A 25,907-nucleotide genomic window follows, 5' to 3' on the forward strand; every position below is an offset into this window, starting at 1 on the left:
CTGTGGTGAATAAGAGGGCAGAATTCACAACGTACAATATCTTTGTTGTAGCAATCGGTGGAGTACATTCATTCAGAGTGATTTCATTTCAAACCTAACACAATGTTGCAGGGGAGAAACAGAATATTTCCCTGTATTTCATAGAATCATTTAGGTTGGAAAAGACCTTTAAAATCACTGAGTCCAACGAGGCTATTCCGAAACAGATGCTATGGTCAACTCATAGTGGTTTAGTTTGGCTGGGTGTATCAAATGAGCTGAATTCCAGCCAATTCCTTGTGATAAGCACCAATTTCTCAAATATTGCCAGAATTAAGTGGTGCTTCTTTGGGGGCAATCCAGCAAAGAAGCTAAGGGTGGAATAACCAGATGGATATGCCAGAAGGGCTTCTGAGGGGACAGCATTGAATAGCCTCTGCCTTTCTTCTCCTAGCTCCAATATTAATCACAAGCTGATTCACTCTCTAGATGAGGTTTCAGTCAGTTTGAGGCAGACATGGGATGTTCCTAAGTCCAGCTCTAAAGCTGAAATGAATTTATGGCCAGGGGATGGGTGGGGGTGGGAGTGGGGGTGGGGGAGTGAAGGGGTGGAACTCCTAATGAGAAAGACTGGGCAACTTTAGCAATTATTTCCCCACCCCAGACTTTCCACCACCACTTACACATACAAGAATGGAAACACATACGGTAGAGTTGGTGTAGGCAGGATAATACAAGGATATAAATGAGTGAAGAATTGTGGTGTCCCTTAGTAGAGAACTGTTAGAATGTGAGAATTGGACAATCTTTATGTATACGCATCCTTCCTAAGCACATTGATAACCTTTCATGATAAGAAGGAAATGTTTCACCTCAGAATTTATTTCAAAACCATTTACTGTAATTTTTATTCTGGCAATAAATCTCTTCAGTGTCTTGGTCAATACACTTCTTTTCCTTCCCAAAAGAATGGTCTTGTTTATTGTTATTAGTGTTACCTTGAGGAGAGGAGTGTAAATATGTATCAACCCCTCAAAGGATGATTTTGCAGTGTCAGCTGAGTCCCAGCTATGCTCTACAGAACTACGTAGATACAGCTAGGAGCACCTCTCACAGGCTAGGTTTGTAGCAACAAACCCAGGTGAGCTTGCAAACGTCTACCTCCCACATGCTCTCTGGCCATGTCCTCCCATCCTGTTGGAACAGGGGTCAGATGAACACATCAATCCGTCTCCCCTCCAGCGTGCCTGGTGCCCTGGGTACTTCTGCAATAGCACCAAGCACAGGTTGGATAAAGCCACTGAGAGCTGGAGGCTCCACTTGCCATTTCACACAACCAAGTTTTCTATTTACTTCCTGTAGCTCAGAAATCTTGAAAAACCTGCTGCTCACAAATAAAGCCAACAGTGGGATTTATGGCTGAATATAATGAATATTATAAACAATTGTTTAGCTCTGGACCTTAACAGTGAAAGTTCACCCATCGACACCATCATATTTATCTTGCTTAGCCTAGCTACTCCCAGATTTATCTGACACAGCTAATACTAAGATGTCTCTGTGCGTATGTGCCCAAAGGAAAAGAAACCTCCATTGAAAGTGAATTATTGCTATTCTCTACCAAGTGCAAAGCCTGCTTAGTCTTTGATTAGCCATCATTCAGAGAACTTTTTGACTCAACAATTCTTTGGAGTTAGAAACCAATCTCAGTGTGGAAAGGGTATATAAACATACTGGTGAACTGACAGGGTATAAAATTCATAGAAATGCCAGGAGAATTTAGAGGGGAAATTTACAGGTATAAATTTGGTGTGACGCAAGTGATACAGAATTACAAGGCAAGGTTGCTCTACAAATACAGTATCTTGTACCGATCTGTTTTGAATGAGCTCTCCCATTAAATGAAGTGAAGCCTTTGCTATGTAAACTGCTGATATATAGCAAAAAAATAACTAGCCCAGCTTTGCAACCAGGCTGTGATACCCTTTTTCTAGATGAGTAACACTTTGCCGTCTGCATGGCTTAAATATGGTTATCAATCTGTATCAGGGTGGTATTGTCTGGTTATACAGAATAATATTAGCCAGGTTTTGTTTCACCAGTTCAGTGACAGTACTTTGTTGAGAATTTTTTTACTTCAGATGTCCCTGCTTTTCGGAGGACCAACAAAGCACTCCATTTCCCTGGAAACATACAGGTGACAGAGCCAGCCAATATCCCTGTGAACCAGGTTTCTGCTGTCTGGGCGGTTAGACTTTAAGGTTTGTGGCTGGAGCCACAGGAGGATTTAGATGCTGCCTGCAAAACTATGACTCTCAAAAGCCCAGATGTGCTGCCAGTGAACCCCGGCAGCACCTGCCATCCCCAGGGACCTTCATGCTCAACAGTAAAGTTCCCCAGAGGCCTCAGGATCTGCTTCTGCACACAGGAGTGCTTCAGCCTTTCAAGATCACCTTGTTCAGAGAGAGGAAGGAGCAAGAGGCCTTGGGTAGGGACATGACATGGAGCTGCAGGAGATGGGGCAGAGCCATCTGTGTCTGAGTCTGAGACTATGTAGAGCAAAGGAGCTGCCTCCTGAAATGAAGACTAATGATATGGTCAAATGGAAAAGAGCAGCAACAAAGGAGGGCACTGAGGCAGGCTGTAACAGGCAGTTTGGATTTTGTCTCTGATTTCAGCCATTATTTAATCAAATGGAACCAGCCTACCTCCAGCACAGTTCTGCCTGCCTATACGCAGAAAGGGCTCCGTCTTGACAGCAGTGGTATCACCTCAGGATGTGCCGCGCTCGTCCTCTCCAGTCCTGTGCTGTCTGACCTCTAGCCAAACTTGTCAGTGGGGTTAGCAGGGTTTACTGAAGCGGTGTGGGCTCAGCACAACGAGTGGTGATGGCAGGTTGGAGAGTGCTGGCTCTCCCCTCCTACTAGTCCCCCAGCAGACAGGGCTGGCCTGGGGGGAATGGGCTTAGTTCCTTCCACTGCCTGAGGAAGAGAGGGATTTAGTTTAATTACACTCTAACTGTTGAGCTAATGGACAGGAGGAGGATGTGGGTGTAAACCCCATCTTCTTTGTCAGGTGTTCTTTGGGAGAGGTTTTAAAGGGCTTAAATGACCAGCTCCAGGAAAAAATATTTAGAGCATTGGCTTCTAGGTGGAAGGAAATAACCCTTTTTCAGACAAGAATAAAGCACACAAGTCCTTGACAGAGACAGGATTTAAAACCCAGCTTTCTATGTGGCATATCCTCTTAGTGTGATAAGATGGTTCCCCATGCAACTTGCTGGCAATTGCTGTTTTCCCCCCATTCACTTCACAGGCACCCTCAGCATCAAACTCCTGACATGGGACTGATCTACAGCAACAGAGCAGCGATCTTAAGGCAAGTCTTTTCATTACTTTCTGTAGTAATGATGAGGCTCTTGCAGACCAACCTGTGGCTCCTGGTATGCATCCTTTTATTTGCAACATACACAGGAAGGATTAAGTAAAGCACCTTCTAAATTCCTCCTCTGGCTGTGATAAAAGTGGCATATTATTAGGGAGTAGAAATGCCAATGTTCACATATATGACTCACATACACGTCTACAGGTAACCCGCATAAAACCAGAGTTAGAGCCAAAGAGACCTGAAATGAAGGAGAGAAAGCAGACAAGGAAGAGTAGGAAAGCAAGGAAGATTGTTGCAGAGAAGGAGCCCTGAAGTTAAGTTCCCAGCTTGTTACCTGCACATATATATAACCCTTGCTTGTGAGGAATCACCAGGCTTTTCTAGATACCTACAACCTATGCATATGAAACACAGTAGCTGCTGGGTGCACTGCAGGGGTCTCACACCTGGCCTGGCTCAGCAGAAGCTAAGGAATATAGAAGATGCAGGGTTAGGTATCACAGTTTCAGACAGCAATGTCCAAGCAAACGGAGCGAGGTGCTTCAGTTGCAAGCAAAGGGAAGCCACTTTTAAAAGTCAGAGAGGGGGTAGACATTTCTGAATGCTAGAGTACCTACATGGTCAGAGTCTTTCTGGATTGCCCAGCAATGCTTGGGCACCTCAAAAGCACCTTTGTACCTTTGTGGTTCTTGCTGCAATTAATCCCTGGAGTAAATGCCCTCAGATGAATGGAATTGCAGCGGGGCTGGCCTGCCTGGGTGATGGCCCAGCAGCGCTCCACCCAGCCCTGCATGCTTAGCCTGTTACTCATGCAGTGCCTTCAGAGGCTGGAGGCTTGCAGCCTCCTAACTCTGCTGACAATTCTCTCTTTTCCACATATTTTAGGTGGTTTCAGAGCTCCAGTTCTAGCACAGGCCTCTTCTGACCCTGCTCCCTCATTTATCTTCTGCCTCTACCACCTTGTTTGCTTGGCCCGTGTGTTATTTCCATGAGCATGAGCAGGACTAGCTGCAGCTTCACGCACAGCCTGCCAGCTTCTGCTCCGTGCAAAAGTGCCCTTGGTGCAGTTGCAGCCACGTTATTTGCTTGCTTTCCTCCAAAATAACAAAATCTCTATACTTGGACCTAAAGATCCTCCTCCTTCCTCTGGCTTTGCATCTTCTGATCCTATCTAATCATCATATCAAGTGCCATGTGTTTTGCAGGAAGCCTGCATATCTTTGACATTCCAAATCCTCCTCCTCCTAAAGACCTGTATTTATTAATTAGGAGTAATCCCTGTTAATTATGAGGAAATACATACAATGGCTCCCAGCTCTGCATGTCTGCACAGAATACTTCACTAAGTATATAACCTTTGGCACCAGAGACCTGCTCTTGAGAGAATTAGATATCAGAACATATTTGTTTAAGCCTTCAGTCACCAGGATGTCCACCAAGATAAAAGTCGCTTTTCAAGGTCATCTCAGACCTCATGACCTTTAGTACCACTCCAGAATTTCGAAGACTTCCTGGTTAAATAAGGTTTATCATTGTTTGAAAGAATTTGGCCTCTGGCAAGTAAAGGTGAAAAGTCATCTATATTTGAATGTTTTCGGTATACAAGCTTGGCTGCTGCCTGTGATTTTAAAGTTGCCCACTGTATTTATAGCCTGAACAAAGCTGTGAAATGCATAGTGGAACTCGCTAGTACAATTAGAAAGCCATCAAGTAAGGTATTAATGAAAAACCAGAGGGACAGATTCAGCCCCTTTTTATGCGAGGAGCAGTTGGGAATTGCTTTGTTGAGAAGTTGCTCTGGATCTGGCTCTGAAAATGAAGGTTAGAGATCCTGGAGAAGGGAACAGACTGTGCCACATTTACACCCCTGCTGACACAGCTGTACAGTGGCGTAAGTGAAGCTGATATTGGAGGCAAGTCGTGCGGTGTCAGCGGTGTGCTCGGTGGCCAACCTCTGTTCACGTGTAAACCCAGTGAAGACTGAAGTTGCAAGAGGTCAGACGCTGCTGTCAGTAATACCAGTACAACACCTTGGGGTGAGCGGGGCAGGCTTTGATCATGGTTGCACAATTATCCCACTGAAATCACACTACTACCTGCAGAGGTGTGAGAGCCCAGATTCACAGCGGTGTGACTGAAGTCAGCATCTGACACATGAGAGTTTCTCTGACTCATCCAAGGCAACGCTGATTCTCCAGATTCACATTAGTGCACTTTCAAATCAAAATTCATTGAAACGGGCTTAAATTGACACAATCCTACATGTGGAGTGACTCCACCTATTTAAGGTAAGGGGCTCGGTGGCTGTCTTTTTCCCTTTATTTCACTGTAGGTTTGCAGTGTCTATGTCCCCTGTGTTACCTCCTACTTGCACAACTACCAGGAGAGTAGGAAGATATTCTGATGTTTCCAAATCTGTCTGGGTCCTCTCTGTGTGACCAGCATGAGGTAGAGCTCTGCCTGGTCTCTGTGTCCATAAAGGAAGGGGTGGCACAAGTTGCTTCACAGCGTAAGTCCTGATGGGCTCCTAGCACCAGCTGAGTTTCCCAGAAGTGGATTGCCACAGGGCCAATAGCCCTCTACTCCTACCCCTTCGTGCCAGCACTTTCCGTTGACATCATGTTGAATGTGCTTCCAGAAGGCGCTGGAGACATGGGAACATTTGAATGGGATAGTGCCTGTCCACCCCATCTCCTGCTGCCCCTCAGCCCACGAGGGAACCCTTCGAGCTGTGACGTGGCTGGCAGCATGCGGGGACCTTTACCAAGTGCAAAGCAGTACCAGGGAGATGGCGATGTGTCGTGCTGAGCCCGAGCTCAGTGCAGCCGAGGACTGCCAAGTTCAGTTGTGGGGACAATCTGCAGCTGGTAGATCTGTGTGGGGAAAACACACTGAAAATGTGTAGTTACAGGATTTGGGTTTTATTCGAAGGAATGAGAAGGATTTCACCAAGGGATCGCTGTATGTATTGCAAAGCAATGCTGATTTTTCTTTTTTTTTTTTTTTTTTTTTTTTTTTTTTTTTTGAGGGAGCCCTTTGTTAAAATCTTGGCAGCCCATCTCTGCCGGGAAGACAGAACTGCTCTGTGCTGAAGCTGGGGTTGGCACATCTTCTCAGCATGCAGGGTGTGCAAAGGCGGTGGGGAAGGCTGCCATCTCATGGTGAACCTCGCAGGCTCCCCGCGCTGAGCTAACCTACCTTGCAGCCCGTTCCCAGGCCAGGTTGCTCCTGAGCAGCCGTTTTCCCAACAAGTCATGTGTGCAGCACCAGGAGAAGCCGAGGTGTTTTATCATGGGTTCTGTGCTTTAACTTTGAGACCAGCTCTTCCAGAGCCTAGCGTTTTCTGGTTTCTTGCCTTGTCAACATTTTATGTGAGAGCAAAATGGTAGTTACGAAAAACCATGGGGGCAAGGCAATCACTCACCTGAGAAGAGGCTGATTGTCACAGATGGTTTTAGTGGTGACTTGAGACTGATACGCTATTGCCTGTGACAGTAGCTTTGCTGAGTCACAGCCCCGAATGGAAACTCCCCTGGAACCGCTTGTGGGTTGCAACTCATAATTTTGGGATCCTTTGGTATTCATTGCTAACCCTCTGCCGCGGCTCACACGTCCTACGCTCTCGCGCTTGCTGTCTGCCCTCCGCTTCCTGAAAACGTACCAGCGCTCGTCCGACACAGGCTGGAGTCTCCCTCTCCGCTCCACGGGACGTGGCAGCTCTGCGGCAGGCTTTGTGGTGTTCCCAGAAGTCATCTGCAACTGAGAACCTCTCAGCTTTGGCCAATGAGACCACTAGACAGAATTAAAATGTCCTTGCTGAACGGGGGGAGTCCAGCATGACAGTGAGGAAGCAGGTGGGCAGCAAAGGGGGATGGAATAGAAGAGGGGGTTTTTAAGGATGATGAAGATCACTTGTTTAGGGAAACGGTTACAAATTTTAGCATTGTAAGCACATGCTTTGGATGCGTCTGTGGTGAGGAAAGGGAGAAAGTAAGTGGCTTTTAAAACGTTGTCCAAGTCACACCAGCATTAACAGCTGTCTAAAATATGTCCTGAATATGCACTCCCTGGACGTGTGCATGAATATGCACTCTTCGAAGCGAATGAGCCCTACCCACCACCCTACTCCCCCTGAGTCCTGCGTCTGGGGATTTCTGTAACATACCATGCTTGAAGGAAGAGGACAAAATTTTTCAAATGTAGGTTCTAGATGGAGAAAACCTCTATACTGAATCTTAATTTTCCCCAGAATATAGGTTATTTTATTTTTAAAAGCTGTTTCTTGGCATGGTGGAAGCCTGCGGTAGTGCTGTGTGTAAGGAAGGGAGGTGAATCAGGCCATTTTCAGCTGAGGGGGTCCAGGCTGCTGTGTCTTACATGTTTCACCTGTGGGGCTTTTGAATGTATTAGGAGCATGAGAGGGAAGAAGCTAGTTTGCACCTGTTGAATTAGGGTAACATTTTACAAGGAATATGTGCTCAGTCCAAAACCTTCACAACTTTGATTTGAGTCAGCAAATGGAATAAAGATGTCAAAAGAATCTTCAGTAATGGAAAGAAAAGTGTTATACTTTACATCAGGATTCTCCTGATTTCTTTTGTGTTTCTGCATGGATATAGAAGGCCAGGCCTCTCCAGGTGTCTTTCCATGTTGTATTTTAATCATATGTTTCTGTCCTGTCTCACAGTCCTGCCTCCCCAAACCCTTCCCCTCAGCTCCAATTTTACTGCTTCTCAGCTTGGTGCATTTGCTTATAATGACCCAAATCACTTCCTTTCCTTCCGAAAAGGAAAAAAAAAGAAGACAACACCCATCCATTTTTAGATAGTAGCCACATGCACAGTTGAATCTGCACACTGGAGAGGCAGCTGGGAAGGACGCAGCAGCAAGCAGCTGGGAGTGGGCAGGTGTAGGAAGCTCTTAGTCAGGTTTGTCATGGAAAGTCAAAATGTGCAATTACAGGGTAGCACACACTGCCAGAAGAGTCGTGCGTCTGGGCTGGGATAACGTCGTTACACAGTATATTGACCTCAGTGGTTTAATCTAGCTTAAAATGTTCCTGCACTCCTGTGTCCCACCAGCACTACTGCTCATCGCCTACGTCCTCAGTTGTGTCAGAACAACCATAGGCAGTAATCTGTGTCGGTGGAAGGATGGGGCTAAAAAATTAATCTGCCCACAAAGAGATGATAGACAAATAGATAGGTAGATAGGTGGATACTTAGGGAAATAAATTATTTTTGTTCTGAGTTCAAATGATTTCACTGAGTCACTTCACAGTGCAGCCCCATGATCGATATTTCTGGGAGGCAAGGGTGGAGGGAAAGACAAGGAATTATATCCTGACGAGTGGAAATGAGGACCACTGGAGGAAGTTATGATGTGACTTCTGGCATGCACCAGGGCTCCACAAAGCAGAGGCAACCTTTTGCTAGGCCTAGAAGCATTCTCAGGTTGTTTCTAGTGAGGATGGTGGCAGATGGCTCGAAGAAATGAGGTGTGACTAGCATGGCTCCTAAACTTGCACAGGTCCTGAGGATGTAGCGAGCACTGAGTGCATAAAAACTCAAGCTGGAGCTCATAATGCCTGGTCTCCATCATGTGAAAATAGACAAGAAGTCTTTCAGAGCTACCATGTGGCCAGGAAAGGGGGAGAGGTGGCATCCGGGATTCAGCGATGGTAATAGTTCTTCCTCGCCTTTTGCCAGGGAACGGCTTGGGGCTGAGCTCTGTGGGATGACAGAGGGGACAAGGTCAGCCCTGCCATCCCCACCATGCTGTGAGGATTCCTCAGCGGTGTTTGTGCAGTGCAGATATTACAATACAGTGCTGCTGCAGACAGGAAAAAAGCTTGAGTGCAACCCCTCAAGGTTTAAACTTGGTACTGATGGGTGAAGAGGAGGATATTTTTCTCCATGGGGACTGCTGTTCATACACTGCAGTTTAACTTCTTCAGTATGAAGATGAATCCCCCCTGCACATACAATATACAAATCTAGCATAATAGGAGCATACTGTGCACTAGTTTTCTATTAAAAGCTTGTTTACAAGAGAGGGATAGGGAAAAGCAAGAGTGATTAACTAAAAAGAAATTTTCCCCATGGAAACTCCACTTTGTTTCAGATTATTAGGAGAGGTAATTATTCCCCATACACACTCACACATGCTGCGCTCTGTTTGGGACGTGACTCCTTCAGATGTTTTTTCTGGCTCAGCCCTCAGCTTAGAATAAGGCACATGTTGGCACGGGTCTGTGCTGATCCACCAGGCCGCAGGGACTTCCCCAAGGTGCTGAGGGCATGGACCGTCTCCCTCCACTGTAGTGGACATGGCTTGACCAGCTCCCTGGAGCCACCCACTCTGCCAGCACAGACTGCTGTGGGAGTTGGTGGAGCTTGGTTAGCTTTCTGAAGATTTGAGGGGTCAGATGCGTGCAAGAGCTGGAGCTGAGAGGGGGATAGGAGAGCTGAACTGGATGATGGTGAGACGAGAGGGAAGGAGAGGAAGAGGACTGTGCTGTTGGGAGCCAGACTGGCTGGCCGTCTCACCCACCCTCACCCCTGCACACACCTGGGTTAAGTAAGCTAAATATGGGTTGTTAATGCTGGTCCTTACACCTCCTGTTTTAAAATAATCTACAAGGTACACGTGAACATCTGGTTCTTCTGATGCTTCTGGAGAGCAAGTAGGAAGTCAGCATTCATCAGGTGCTGGGAAAGCTGGAAAAATTGTGGCAGTTTGGCTTGAGCTGGCGCTGAACGAGAAGGGGCAAACCCAGAGAGATGCACACCAAAGTGTGTGGGGGAGAGGAATGACGTGTTGTTTCCCCTCTGTCCTCACGTAAGAGCAACGGCAAAGTCAAGGGCATGGAAAAGAAACTGCAAATGGGGAACCAGCTCTGGTGGACCTGAGCTAGCAGGGCCTTTCCAACACACCTCAATGTCTCCAGCAGGAATCGGGTCAGAGCTGAAGCGGGTGAAGAAACTCCCTGATCACTGAAAGAATCTTCTGGCCAGCCAAGCGTGAGCCTTGCAGAGAAACGGGGGCCATGCAGAGGCAGCAATTTCAGACTAGCCTCAGAAGGCATTACCTTGACATTAGCACCAGCTGGGCTCCCAAATATTTTAATTTTTTTTTTCCACTGTGGAACACAAGACTGATTTGCTGAACTCCTGGGGTGCCAATCGCACCCAGGCATGCTTGAACTGGCCTTTCACACTCCAGCATGCGGGAGAGCACGGGCTTTCGGAGGTCCTCTTGGGCCTGCCAGCCCTGGAGCTGTTTCGCAGCTGCTGGAGGGCTGCCAGCTTGCAGGTCTTTTAATGAGTGGTGTAGTGTCTGGCAAGTAGCTTGTCTTCAAGTGAGTGTGACTAATCATGCATCTTTTCAATAATGCTGGCAATCCAGTCTCTCTTCTCTCACTCTGCCCGAGCCTGCTGAAATAGGGGTAAATTGGCCTTATTCTGGCAAAGGCAGGAAATGATAAAGAGCCCCTAAAAGGTTTCCAGTGCGCCATGCCCAGGTTTTGCAGTGAGTGTAATTATCAGAGTTGTTGTGTGTGTGTTTTGAGAGCAGCTAAATAGCTCCAAAGGTCTGAAAGATCGCACTTTGCCACCATCCCCCAGACCATTTGCCTGAATGCGTAATTTCTGTACTTCACGGGCACAGTGTGCTCCTGCAGAGGCAATAAGCCAAAGCCTATTAGAGTTCACAACTCCATGTTAATGGTTTATGATTGTTTTATTGGGTATATCCTTACTGTCTGCCTGAGCAGTAGAGCCAGAATACGGCACTTTAGTTACTGGTCTGTACTAAACTTGACCTAGTTTATTTAGTTGGAGAGTGAGATCTTTGTCTCACTCTTTAAAGAGTTCCCTTTGGACAGCTAAGGAAGAAAAAATGCAATTGGGTCCCGTATCGTATACAGAAGTATATCATACTATTTGTTCTCTGAGAAGAATGGTGCAGGCATTTTTCCCCCAAATGAAACCTGCTGGAAAGTAAGTGCATAATGAAGAGAAAGCAGAGGGCTTGGGCAATTAAACCCGAGGAGGGGAAGAATAGGAAAGTATAAGTCACAGGTGAGAATCTGCTGCTGGGAAAGGAAAGGAAATTTTGTTGTGAAGGCATAGTTCTCAAAATTGTTTTTAATATTATTGAATGGGACTTGGAGACTAAATGGTGTCAGGTCTGAGTCATGCTGCTTGGTGTGGCAGGGTGCATGATATGGCCAAGTGCTGGAGATCTCATCCAGCTCTTTTTAATTATGTCTGTGTGTATTACCTTCCCAGCAAAACACATAATTCTCAGCAAAAGAAAACTGATAGTTCTCACTGACATATTGTGACCGCTGACCGTCACTACAGTTTTCCTTCCTGTTTTTCTTTTTTTGTACCTACAGTTCTGTAACTCTGCTCGATATTTCAACCTCCCCCCCTTCCCACTACACTTGCAGAGGTTTGGGGTAATTCATGATGGAGTATGGGGTTGCTCTTCCTTTCTTTTCCTTCTCTTTATTTCTAGACCACAGCATTTTGGTAGCTCTTCAGCGACCCAGCTAGGAGGATGAATGGTAAAGTGATACTGTGTTGTACAAATCCTACCCATCAGAAACACTTTAGTGGGTTTCTGCCTAACTGGAACAGTTGCCAGCATTGACAAATCTTTGCAGAAGGCAGCAGTGGGGCTTAACTTGCATTATTCACACTTTGTTATTTACAACATTTACATGATACTGTACATCAGACAGAATTGTAATTTCTCGTCACCATTTTGGAAGGAGGTGAGAGGGCAAAGGTTAAAGATAAAGCTGCCTAAGGAAGGGGCAGATGCTGCTCTCTTTGAAGTTCACTGCCCATCCCAGCACTGGATGAAAGTTTCATGTATGAGTGTTTGTTGAAAGGAAGAGATATTAAATGCTAAAATTCAGGAAAAACAAATGACTCCTGTATATCCAATACATAGTCGGTTTAAGGCAAGTGAGACAGTGCAGAAAGGACTATGTTTACTATAGGCCACAGAAGAAGGAGGCTTTGCTTTAATAACAACTTAAGAAAAGAAGAAAAGGAATAAAAATTTTATCAGAATCAAAAAATATAACTGTGTGTCTCTGGGAAATTCCTATCCCTTTTCATTGCTTGCCTGATGTGTTCTTTGAAGTTTGATTACTGCTACTTCAAGACAGAAGAGATTTAGCTGTTATAGATGGTAAATCTCTGCTCAACAAATAAATACAGTAGTTTTTCCCTAACGTCTGTTAGTCAAGATATGTTTGAAGCATTTTTGAGATCTTTATTACTCAGTCTTGTAAGCAATCACCTGTTCAACTACAACAATCAAAAAATCCCAGCTTGCCTGATTTGTATATTTACTACACTCACCAAAATTCTTTCTCACAGCATCAAGACCTCAAGCTCAATACAATGCATTTGCTTGATTGTTTATCTGCCTATTTTTGCTCTAAGACACAAAAGGTGTCCAGGTTTCTGCATTACCTGGTCTCTCTGCTGTGGCAGTTTGGCGTAGTTAAGTACATATGAAATTAAAGCAATTTCTGCCTCTATTGGTGTGACACAAATGTGTCTATCTGCCAAGGAGTCCTCCCCCAGACATGCCTGCACACTCTGCTTCTCATGGAGTTTGGGAACCAATGGCCCATGAGTCTCAGATCCTATGAAGAGACAGGTTTTCATATTCCTCTGCCACTGGAGTGGGACAGAGGAAGAGAGAGAGTAGTAATGGGTTTGGAATTTAGTGTTTTACCAGTAAGTCCTGACACTGCAGAAACATCACTAGGGAAGGATTTTATGTTGTGCTTCCATTCATCTTTACCAAATTGTATTGGAGGGAAGATGCCTCCCAAGCCTAATAAATGTGAAGTTAATTAGAGGTCAGTGCAGGAGTTCAGACAGACCTACAACAGAGACTTCAGCAACTGTTTCTGCATAGTCAACCAACCAGGGAAAGGCATCATGCTGATGGTAACTGAGCTTGTGCTTACTATTCTGGCAAAACCACCCCAAAACAAGTTCAAGTCCTAAAATATTAGCCCTTCCCATTGCCTGTCATTGACCTGGGCATCAGTTTGTGCCTGTTCATGTTATGCTTACTTGAAATAGCTGTCTCCACTCTTGCATCTGAATATCCTGAATGCTTTTTCTCACTGCTAACTTTTCTTTATGCTTTATGTCTTCTCTTTCACTCCTCCTTCAGGGGTGTGTTTTACTGTCCACTGAGGATACAGTAGAAGCAATATCTGTACACTGACTGGTCCATTGATTGTAAGGCCTTGGAAACAGAGCCAGTGGGGCTAATTCTTCTCCTTTTGACTTCAATATGTTTACAGTGATGTAAGTGCCTGGAAAAAGAGTTGTCTCAGAAGGAATCTTTTTTTCCTTTTTTTTTTTTTTCTTCTCCTGAGGCTTATTATGGAAAAACTGGGGACACAAATGAACAGGAATTTTTACCTGAGATTTTTTTTTTTCTCTCAAATTGGATAATGAAGGAATTTTTACAGAGTGAGAGAGATTATTTATGGAGCAGGTTCTCAGTAGGTGAATGCAGGTGTTCAGAAGACATATTCAGATATATTAGCATTTTGAAGAACTCAGATGAAAAAAATACATAGCCTGGTATGTATGTCCTTTTCTGCTTTGCTTGCCTCTCATAGAAGTGCCTCTTCCAAGGGCCAGAAGACATACCAATGAATATTGGCCTAGTAGTGTAAAATACAGTTCCCAAGTGCCATGGCACACATATAATTAGCAATATGAGAGCTACATCAAAGTTGTAGATAAATTACTGAAGTAGCCTAACTTTTTTTTTTTTAATGTTCATGTATGCAGCCCTGCACAGAGCTGGTGCCTCTATGTGTCGTAACCGAGCAAACTACCTCCAGAAACCCCATATGGAGTTACTTTGAAGTTTGCCCTAAAGTATGGCTGCAAGCATATTTATGCTACCTTTTTTTTTTTTCCCTGCCTTCCAGTTAGGTTAGACTTAATTTTTGGTAGACAGAGAGAGTTTTATCTAGTTTGTGTTTGTTTTCAGAAGAGCAGTGTGAAAAACACTGAGGAACAAGTGGGCCTGGGGAAAAAATTCAAAATTAGGGAAATGAAAGAGCACTTAGACCTGAACAGATAAAAAGTTTCTATACCCTGCCATTTCTGTAAAGTTTAATGTTCAAATACCTGAATCACTGGTAAGAGGAATACCCGATGAGCCCCAAAATGTGTGAAAGCAAGAGACTGCATGCACAAAGGGGTTCCAGTCACACAAATATGTTGCTGAGTGTTCACTCTCGAGGTTTGAAATATCACGAGGAATCTTACGAAAACAACAACTTCATTTCCATGCCATGTGTAGTATACATTGCACCTTGTGTAAATTGCTGTGAGGGGGCAAAGTACTTTTCTTGGATCCGCAAGGCACCACTCAGCTTTGATATCTGCTCTTTGATACTGTCAACCGTGAGAGATCTTCACAAGTAGGAAAGGCAAAACATCAATGCTTACTGCTGGCATATACCAATCTGGGAGGAGAGTCTTGCCCAGAGAGCATTTAAATGTGCAGAATTTTAACTGTTTCTTTGGATTCTGCCAAGATGGCTACTGGTTATAGAGCACCGCAAATAGGTGCATGGGGCATGAGGTTTTGAATCTAATCTGGTTTACCATGTCTGGGCATGGGTCACAGCTGTACACTGTAAGCCAAACAGCTTAGGTCCAAAGAACAGTCCCAGGTCCCTGTGTGCTGATCATCCATCCACACAGTCATCCACAGCACCCGTGGTACCAAAGCATTTGTTCACTCCTAGTGTCTCTTTTGGAGCGTATCCACTAGTTCTGGCTGAAGCGAAGCCCTGTGCATTTCTGGAGTCACTCCAGGTTTTGCTCCCAAAAGCCAGTGTGGATAAGACACCCCCGGGGTTGGTTTCTGTTTGCCCCATGTAGCCCTCCAATGGTATTCCCAGAGGATTTACAACCCAGACACCTCCACATGCCCTGAGTATATGAACCAGAGCAAATAACTCATACTTTCAGTTTCATGCTGAAATGCACTGTCCTACAGCACTGCCCTCATATTGTTTTGGGCTCTTTGAATCAAACGATCTCCCCGCAGGTTTACACACAAAATAATTTTGATGTCCTGGAACTGCAGGACCATCACAGGGGGCCCAGAGGAGAGATGTGCTAAGTGATGCTAGTGTGGCCAAACTATCTTGAAGGGGTCAAGCCATGAGGGCTGAGCCTGCAGGGATCACCCTCTGAAAACAATTCATTTAGCAGTGTAGGTATAGCTAGCATGATTCACCTTGTTTAGATGACTCCCAGTTTACACCCTGAAATTAGAAGCAAGGCAGACTTGCTGCAGGTAACTTACAGTTGAGTTTCTCAGTATGGTCAGGTGGCTGCTGAGCCACCCTGCAGAGTCTTGCTGAGCTTCGTGGAGGTGGAAAAGGGAACAAGTTTTCCACTGAATACAGCTCCTCCTTAGGATGCGTGCAAAGACAGCAGCAGCAGCAGAGAGTATATGCAGCAAATACTCGTGAAGACTTGAAACCCAGCTGGCCCTGACTGTCTTTCATATTGGTCTGAGTTACACACAGTCCAGGACACCCTGTTTCTCTGAAATGAGTTCAGCAGCTCAGGAATGGAAGACAGCCCTTATTCCCTGAGTACTGCCGGGAGAAAATGAATTAAAATGTAAGCAAAGCAGTGTATCAGTGACCACAGCTTAATTTCTCTTCCTACTGTATAGAATTAGCCATTCTGATGCCTTTTTGTGAAAAGAGCCCCAGAATATCATCACTTTCACTGTTAGAGAAGTATTTTAAGTGACATCCCCAGGGAATGTTTTGTAAATAACCAAGACTGATTATTCAAAAAGCAAAGAAATCAGTCATCCACTTCGTTGCCTCTTCTGCTCTATAATTGTCTTTGCTGTAAGTATGTTCATCATGAGCTCGTTTCTGACTAAATATAAGCTATAATATATTGAATAATTGCAGGAAGGTAGCAAGTTTTAAATTTAATTCCTTCACCTGATCTTTTAAAACTCTCTGTAATTTTTCTCAGTAACAAGAACTGTTGTTTATGCTATGGTTTGAAATTGTGATGAAGGCCCATTCCCTGAAGTCTTAAATACAGCCAGAAGGCTGTAAGAAATCTCATGGATTTCATCTACTCCTGTTTTCAAAACATCATGAGTGAAAGGAGCTTTGCAAGCAGTAGGCTGGCTGTGCATCTTTTGATCATTGGGAGTGAGTTTTAATTTAAACTGGCATTTGTAGTTGGTAGCATCACGTCGATAAAAAATAAATTGCTTCAGGTATTTTTGTGGTTTCTCATTTTCTGAAGCCTGGCTTATTTAGAAGGAGGCTTAGTGTGAGCAACGTAATCTCATTTAATGCAGTTACATGCTAGAGTGCAGTTGACTTTGTGCTATACTATGGAGCATGTAGCACAGGGCTGCAAACCGGGGGTACACCTCTGAGAGGCTTTGGGGGCTGGTAAAGCAGCTGACAAGCTGGGCTGCAGAGGAGGTGTGCCTACCGAAAAACTAAGGTAGCAACCTTTTGTTTTCTTGATGCTGTTCTGGACAATTCATCAGGCAGATGAGCCACTGCACTCCCTGAGGACCTGGTCTGCAGTGCACAGCCTGGCTTAGCCCTGCTGCTTGCGAGGCTGAGACCTGGGCGCACATCCCCACCCCATGGCATCCTTTGGGAGGGGAGGGGGTGTAATGCGTTTCCATGGGTCTCCTAGCTGGTATGGCTGTGGTACCCTCCAGGATGAACGTCGTCCTAGCAATCTCTTGAGTGTGTTCAGGGATTTAAGACTCCCAAAGCTACAAGCAGTTGAAAGACATGTTAGGAAGTTTAAAGACAGCCAGCACAACCAGACCCAGGGATAATCATATCAGTGCATTATTAGTGACAGGAGATATTGTATGTCCTGCATAAATATGAACTCATATCACACAAATAGATCTGCCCGTGTGTGGTCCAGCCCCTGTGAACTGAGATCACCCATGCCACCAGGGGTTTGTCTCGGTTAATAAGACGAACAGTAAATTATACAAAAGAGTAGTATTTACTAAGCTGACATTTCATACGGTGGTATGAAAGACAATCTGTTACGGGCTACGTTGGGTTTACAGTTTTGGATGGCTTTGTATACATCAGTGTTTAAACTGGCAATGTGCACACAAATTAAGGTCAGTCAAAGTTTAAGCAGAGGTATTTTGTACTATCGCTTCAAGTGGACATTACAAACTTAAAAAATTACACTCTGTTCAGTTTCCCTTTGGGTCTCCTCATGTTTCAAGTTACACCTGAGATAAGCCAACTAAAGTGGGTTAGAAGAAACCTTTCTTTTTTTACTCTGGGTGTGGGATGCAGTTATTTTGTGTCTCCTGTACTCTCCCCTGTTTTTCTTGGTTGGTCATAAAGCAAAAGGGGAAAGGGAAAAAAGTACATAAATCATGACAAAAAAACTTGGGGAGCAGAGGGCCACAGTATGCTCCAACTATATTTCAGTGTTGCTTTAAAATATGACCAGCATGTTTTGTTTTGCACTTTATTTTTGAGGCATGGCTTTGTCAGTTTGAGTCTTCTTGGCTCCATATGAATCAATGGCAAAACAATAATCAGTCTCAGCAAAAAAAATATTATTTCCACTGGGAACAAACTCTTCTGAATTGAGGCTTAACCTGCACACTTCCTCCGGCTTTGAGTTCCTCAGCCCTGATGGCTGACTAACAGAGTATAACTTTGGACTCATTTAAAATGCAATTGCAGAACACACCAGAGAAAGTCATTTAGCAGTGTATCGACAGAAGGGCAGACTGTAAATCTAATAAGCTTCTTCCATTTCTAATTTCTAGGATTCCACTATTAACAATATTATATTGCCTTTGGCAATATCTGACACTCACATATGGCAATGTACCAAATGGTCTATTAATATGACAGATGCATTTTAGAAAAGAGTAACTCTCTCTTCCCCCTCGGATACATAGATGAATTGAAGAATGCTGTGAACAAAGCTCACTATTTACTCTTTTCGTGTTCTCATGCTGCTTATTAAACTGGGATGATGTAAAACCAAGGTATAAAACAGACTGCTACATCAAATGTGATTGAATAGGATCACTTCAAAGATAAGTATGTTATTAACTTTTCCATTGGAATTAACCTATCCACGGCAGCTCTTTGTAGTCACAGAATATTAATGCATATCCTTGTGAACCATCACAAGCAGCTGGTGGATGCCAGTGATTTTCACTTCATAATGCAATCAACTCAGACAGTAGAAAGCCCAAACTGAAGAAATGAAGGTATATCCAGGTAGCAAAACATGTCTGATAGTGGTCTTGAACCAAGAAAATCTGACATTTTCAGTGCACCCTGGCGAGGAGTCTCTGGGGAATTCAGAGTCTCTGATTTGAATCCTTTCCAAGTCCCTAATGACACTATCTTGAAATAAATCTTACCTGAAGCAGATGCCTCCTCCAACATACCTATATAAACCCTTTGTTCCAACACACACAAAGAACACTTCAAGTTAAATACTTTTCTAGATGGCTCTTACAAGCTGTCAGCATTAAGTTTCATAACAAACAGATGTTCATATTTTATAAGCCTCCTCCATAAAAGACTTCCAGTATTCTCTATTTCAACAGAGGCACAATGGAAAATTATAAGGGTCTACAAACAGTACTCCTGTGGGATCCTGAAATGACTAAGTTTGGCTCCGGCGAAACACATCTACAGCTGTGGAGACATTGATAGTGAACGGTGGGAAGGGGTAGATGGGCAAGATTAGATGAAGGCCAGAGGTTTAACATCCTGGTGCTGGAAGGATTTCCACCAGTAGCAGAAACAGGCGGCTGCCCTGCTTCTGTGGAGGCACTGACTTCAAAACTGACTGCCAGGAGAGGCAGTTCAGGGCTATTTCCTAATGCCGAGATAGGCAACACAGCTGCAAATCCAAGGACACCCACCTGGGTTGAGTGGCAGTGTGTCGTTTGTCCCCTTGAAAGCAGTGGAGCAGAAGCAGCCTGGCAGGCTGTGCTGCGGGAGCGGGGAAGGGAGGACAGAACTCTTCCCCATGAAGCTGCAACACAGCACTGTGAATGCATTGCGTGGAGCCCCAGAGCTCCTGCAGCACCGGCGGAGTTTGGGGCTTGCAGCCCCCTTGGAGCACAAGCACACCCCAAGGGGCAAGCACATGGGGTGGAGGTGAAGCCCCTGGCATGCACCTCTCTTTTAACAAATGTTGGCAATACTGGGAAGGAGGAGAACATGCCTCCCTGACTCTGAGAAAGAGGTGGAAAACCTCCCTTGCCGAAGCAGCATGTTTTCATGTGCTGCTTTGCAGCCTGCCGCCCAAACACCCCTCATCTACTGAAAACTGAAATGGCATCTCTGCTTTCCCCTCTTTTTGAGACTAGATGTCCAGAAGAGTCGGGGAATATCTATAGGAGTCTCTTTACACACTACTTGCTCATTATTGCTAAAGGATTGTCTCAGGGGGTGAGGATGCAGCTGGCTTAAAAGCACTTTAGAGGCAGTCCCATGCCGTGGTGCCCTCCCAGACCCTGTGCTCCTGCCACCTCCCCTCTACAGACACCTCTCTTTGCACAGCCAAGCTGCCAGCCAGATTGGGGGGGCCTCATCGCAAGGAAACCAATCTATTTGAAAACTAACTCACGATCCCCTTTTTTCTGCTGGGTCAGCTCATCGGTCTAGCTAAACAAAACAACCAGCGTGCCAGGTGTGAGGGAAGGAATGGGAGGGCATAGCCAGGGCTGGCAAAATATCTCTTTTGGCAGACACACAGCCTGAAACTTGTCTAAAATGAATCTGGAACAGTAATGGAAAAGGATGGTTTGCCTACTTTGTGTTATTTAAAAGTCCCCAAAATATAGAGATTTTCTTGAATTTATTAAGTCAGCATTAATTGACCCTTAGGCAAAAAAAAAGTGGACAGAGTACCTTAGAAGTATGATAAAATCTTGTCACGCAGAAGTGTACAGGCATTCTCTTATTGAATCCGGGGGAACTAGGATTTCACCCTTGACACAAGACCTGGCTTCTTCAGTTTGGACGTGTCACTTCAGTTACTCTGTGTTCTTACTGCTCCTTGTCAGCAGGAATAAGCCTAATACTTCTGAGTTTCTTGGTTTTCTGAAGCCTTGCAGAAAGGCAGTGTAAAATTTCCTTTGCACATACATTTGAGCACTCATACTTAATATTTACTTCAAGAAGGACCTTGTTCTAAAAAAACAAATGGCATGAATATTTGTGGAAAGCAAAACCAGAGCAGATGCAAACATAACTAAAGTGGATTCATTTAAAAAATTTCAACTATTTGTGTATAACTACTTCACAACATTCATCCAGTCTGGTTAGTAAAATGAATCATTTTAGATCTTTGAGAGAAAAAAAATAATTCTTGCAACAGATACTTTCATGGGCAAACAAATTCGAACAACCCATTCTTTCTTTGTAATCTCTTCTTGACTAGTTACAGATGGAACAAGATTTGAGGAGAAAGGGGAGAGAGATTCTCACCATTCTGTTTTCATACAATCATGGAAATTCAAATTCAAATAAAAATCATACAATCTCCTTCTGTCCCTTCTTCTGCTAGTTCATGATGACTTTCCAATGCATATTTTCCATTGGCTTTGTTCAGGCTGGTGCTGCCAGTTTGTGATGAAACAGGAAAAAGCTGTCTTTTGAAAAATGTGAACTTTCCACATGACATGGAAGCTGGTCGCTTCACAAAGCTCTTGCTACCGCCCAGAAGTGCCTTGGGAAGAGTGAAGATGTCAGCTGGAGAGAGACAGAACAAAGAAGCAGTTGGCTGAAATATCAAAAAGGTGTCTGTACATGTGTAGACGTTTTGACTGTGAAATTTTCATCCAACTTTCTCCTGAAAATCATAAAATGAGTCTAAAGTAGTCATTTGGGCTGTCTCTGTGAATCTTCCCCTGGATATGCCTCTGTCTATCTCTGTAAATGGAGAAGACAACTAGCTTAAATCAAATGTCCAATTCTGAGATTAAACGAATCCCTCTTTTCATGAAGTCATCAGTCTTTAAGCAGGGCATCACGGTAAAGCAATACTGACACTCTGGAACAATCACAACTAAGACCTGGTTCAATCCAAATCTCACAAGAGGTCTTGGTCCCACAGTGCTCAAGGGGTGTCAGGACATGCAAAATTTCATCTGTGAGCTGGGAAGTTGAAGCAGTATCTATTTTGGGTCAGTTCCAGTTCAGGCTCAGCTGTGGATGAAGTTGCTCCAGTTTAGTTCTGATTAAACCCAACAAAATTTTCAGAAAGCAGTTTAGGTTCAATATAAGAAAAAAAATCCTGAATTATTTGGACCAAATTAAATTCCACTTTCTGTGTTAAGAGAATTTGGAAGGGACCTGATCTCCAGCTGGGACCATAAACACATACTGAAATAAAGAACTTTACATCTTTCATTTATCATTCCGTTCATTCAGAACAGAATGGAAGCTATAGTTGGCCTTGCACTATTTTACTGATGCTTGCACTTTGTATAATGTATGCCTGACATCCTGACAGAGATCTAGTCCAGAAAATAACCCATGACCATTATGGATGTGAATTACATTCCTTTTAAATAACAAGAGACTGGAGAACATGTGAAGTACTTTAAGAGATGACCAAGAGACACTTTCTGATGGAAAGGATTTTATTCTCCTAATAAGGAAAAGTCATGTTGTACAATAACTGCATAATCTCACCCCCTCTGTAAAGTCTATGAAGAATAGACTGACACAGCTTTTCTTACTGGTTATATATTATGCTGATGTGCGTCAGTAGGTATTAATTTAGTAAGTTGCTACTTTTGTGCAAAAATAGATTGGCATGGATAGAGCAAAAACCATCTTGGAGTGATGTTGTTAGAACTGACTTGCCCTCAGTCAGGCCTTGTTGTAGTTCTCAGATGCAGTATTCAATTAAAACAAGAAAAGGGAGCTAGAACAAGGTTTCCAGACATTATTAATAAAACATTTCTGCTTAATCTCTGTGGAAGGCACAAAATCAACATTGTCTCAGTTCATCTTTGAAAATCCTTGGCCCAGCCAGCTCCAGAGCTTATTTTAGGAAGTTCAAGTGGAGAAGTTATGTAGAAAGCAAATGTTGAGAGTGGTACAGACACACAGCCTAGATGTGGCATCCCTGCAGCCTCTCCCACGCATGGCCTCCTCTGTGTACGGGTATGTGCTTTGCTGACAGAAAGCCAAATGAAGTCTGTGCATTCACCACCCTTCATTTGTCTACCTTAACTCCTTCTCCTCTGGGCTCATAACCACATTCATCATCATTCCCAAGGGATAACTCTCTTCCACAGTCAGAGACAGAGAGAGCTCGAAATGAACCGGCCTCAAACAGAGTGCTGCAGACTTTTTAAAAAAGTAAGTTTTTGCAGGTAAAAGGAAATCAGTCTGGCTGAAAGCAGCCAAATTGGTATATATACCAAGCAAGAAGAACTTTCTGTTTGAATAGTTTTTATTTTCCTAATAAGGAAAAGTCAACTATATGCCAAAAATACCATCTACCTGTGACATGAATGTTCCCACCTTGCTGAGAACTCACTGGACTCTGCCTGCTTTGGAGGGCTTTATAATACCAGGTAACACTATAGCCTAACATTTTGCACTTCACGTCTTTACAAGAAAAGGGACTTTGAGTTCCTGCTAGTACGTATGTCTACCAAATAAAAAACATCAGGGGAAAAAATTTGCTCCTGTCTTGCACCGGTAGGGCTTCAGTAGTTTCGGCAACCCTGTGCCAAGGGAGTAGAAACCAAAATCCTGCACCTAAGCTTTCCAAACCTACAACAGCAAAATTCATTGCACTATTTGCCCAGATCCAGCCTTAGCAATTAATATGTTAAAACCTATGTTTCTTCTGAGGTGCTAGTAAGACGGAGTAATCAAAAGCAGTTTAAACCACTAAGCAAAGAAATAATTATCATGTGGACACTGAAATCCAGCTGTACAAATTACCATCTAAATTCTATCAAGTGTAACTGTGAATAAACTCAGCTATGAAGGAATACCATGGGACTGTGTCCCCTCATCTTTTCAGGAAAGAAACTGCTTCTTCCAAACTACACATCAACTCAATTCACCCTTGGAACATGACAATGGGCTTGAAACACTGCAAGGTATCCATATACATGCTGTAGGCCATATGCTTTTGGCTGATTTATTGGCAGGCAAGTAATAAATGGAGGACATCCCTTCTCCAGATAATATGCGATCTCTCTAAACCTCTGTGAACAATGGACTGAAAAATTAGTGCCAGCTGGAATTAAATTATTTTGATGGGAATGATAGTCTGGCAAAACCTGGACCTCTAACACCAAAAGCTTTTTCAATGGGCTACTACTGTAGAAGGTAGTAAAAACTTTGCTTCACTGCTCACTTTAATGGTATTTAATTCTTCTCAGATATGAAGATGAAGGCTCTTGATAGCTATTTATGACCTTTCTAATACTGGCAGTGCACTTAAAATCATTACTGAGTCTGTAATCCTGTAGTTCTTACAAACTAAAAGCATCACTATCATTCTCATCTTTTAAAGACTAGCTGGAAGGTGATGCTCTGAGAAGTGTATCAGTTACTGGATTTACAAGATTCATTACATTATCTGGAGGGCAGAGCTCTGGATTAAATGGTGTTTGACAAGCTTTCACCAGCACAGTTAAGCATTATGAGTAAGGTGTTTTTTCTTCAGTAACAACCTACCCTAATCTGAAGGAAAATCCTAATCAAGCAACTAGGGACACGTTTTTTACAAGTCTCCTCCAGTTCCCACCACACACAAATTCCAGGCCTTGAAAGGCAGTCATGACCCAGAATTTGTCTTGTAGTCATGGATCAGAGAAGATGTTAGGCTGGGACCCGTTTGTATCACTGTAAGATGAAAAATATCTGAACGTTAATAGTGCAACAGTGGGGTCACTGTTGTCTGCAAGCCTTAAGATTTAAACCCAGGCTACAGCATGCCAATCTCTTACACCAAGACATTACTTCACTACTTGCCAAATACCTCTTTAAAACAGAAGTGAAACAGATCCACCTTTGCTCAGAAAAACGTGGGCAAATGGTTGACATTTATACAGTACCTTCAGGCATCCACAGTGCTTAAAAAATAAGCAACCAATTTAAGTGGGAAGATCTACATCTCCAGATAGTGAATGCCATTGTTTCCAAAATGGATATTTTTTTCTAAATTGTCATTTTTTTCCTTTTTTTTTTGAAGTTTTTTTTAAAAAATGAACTGTCCTGTGAGTTGCTTCTAACAGAATCTGACACAAATGGGTGATTCATGTAAATGTACAATCTGGACTTTTGTAAATGATGGCTACAATTTTGTTGTGATGCCAAGACTTGACTTGAGACACAAAGGAAGGCTCTGTCTGCAAACACTTGAGCTAAAAAAAAATTTAGGCTTGTACCTGGGCAATTTATAGAAGGGGAGACTTCTATAGAGAGATCTGAAAAGAAGTATTGCAAGTTCCCCTGGGAAAGAAGCTCTGAGCCCGGAGAACAGACTGTGAAAAGGTGTGTAAGGTTTAAAATGGAAAAATAAAAAGAAAGGAGAGCCAAAGTTCACAAGTAGTAGGACGAGGGAGCTATACAAAGTGAGCAAGGTGAATTTGACAAGACAGGGACAAGAGACATTGCATACTGTTGGGATAGTGACCTTTCCTACTCTACAAAACACAGTCAAGATCTCCACGTTTGACAACCACAAGACATTTATGGCAGACCTTGGAGAACTGAGAGGTGTGAATGCCCTGGGAGAGGTTCCCAGCAGGAGATGGCAGTGGCACACTGTGGGCTTCACTGCCTCCTTCCACATCTGGGGATTAAGATTATCCACCTGCACAGATGTACTTTAGGCTATGGCCTTCTACTTTGGCCTTGTATGAACTGCTCACAAGCTGCTTTTGACTCAGAAGTCACACTATACCATTGAGTCTGTGCCCATGAATTTTACAACCATGACTCAATGAACCAACTCTACTCACCTCTTCTAACTAACTTCTAACACAGTCTAACTGTGGTGTCCCTAGAGAAAATGACAAGGTCTCAAAAGTACCTCAAGCACTGTGCTAGCACAAGGAAGGGAAAAAAAGGCACCAATTGTCTAGAATGATTTGGGACATTACATATATATATATATATATATACACACACACATATACATACATATACATAGTGGATTTCATAGAATCCTAGAACAGTTTGAGTTAGAAGGGACCTTTAAAGATCATCTAGTCCAACTCCCTTGCCAAGGGCAGGGACATCCTCCACTAGATCAGGCTTCTCAAAGTCCCATCCAACCTGGCCTTGAAAACTTCTAGTGATGGGGCATCCACAACTTCTCTGGGCAACTTGTTCCATTGCCTCACCACTCTTATCATGAAAAAATTCTCCCTTAAATGCAATCTAAATCTACCCTCTTTCAGTTTAACACCAT

Source organism: Accipiter gentilis, chromosome 13 (genome assembly GCF_929443795.1).
Source record: "Accipiter gentilis chromosome 13, bAccGen1.1, whole genome shotgun sequence".
NCBI classification, from domain to species: Eukaryota; Metazoa; Chordata; class Aves; order Accipitriformes; family Accipitridae; genus Astur; species Astur gentilis.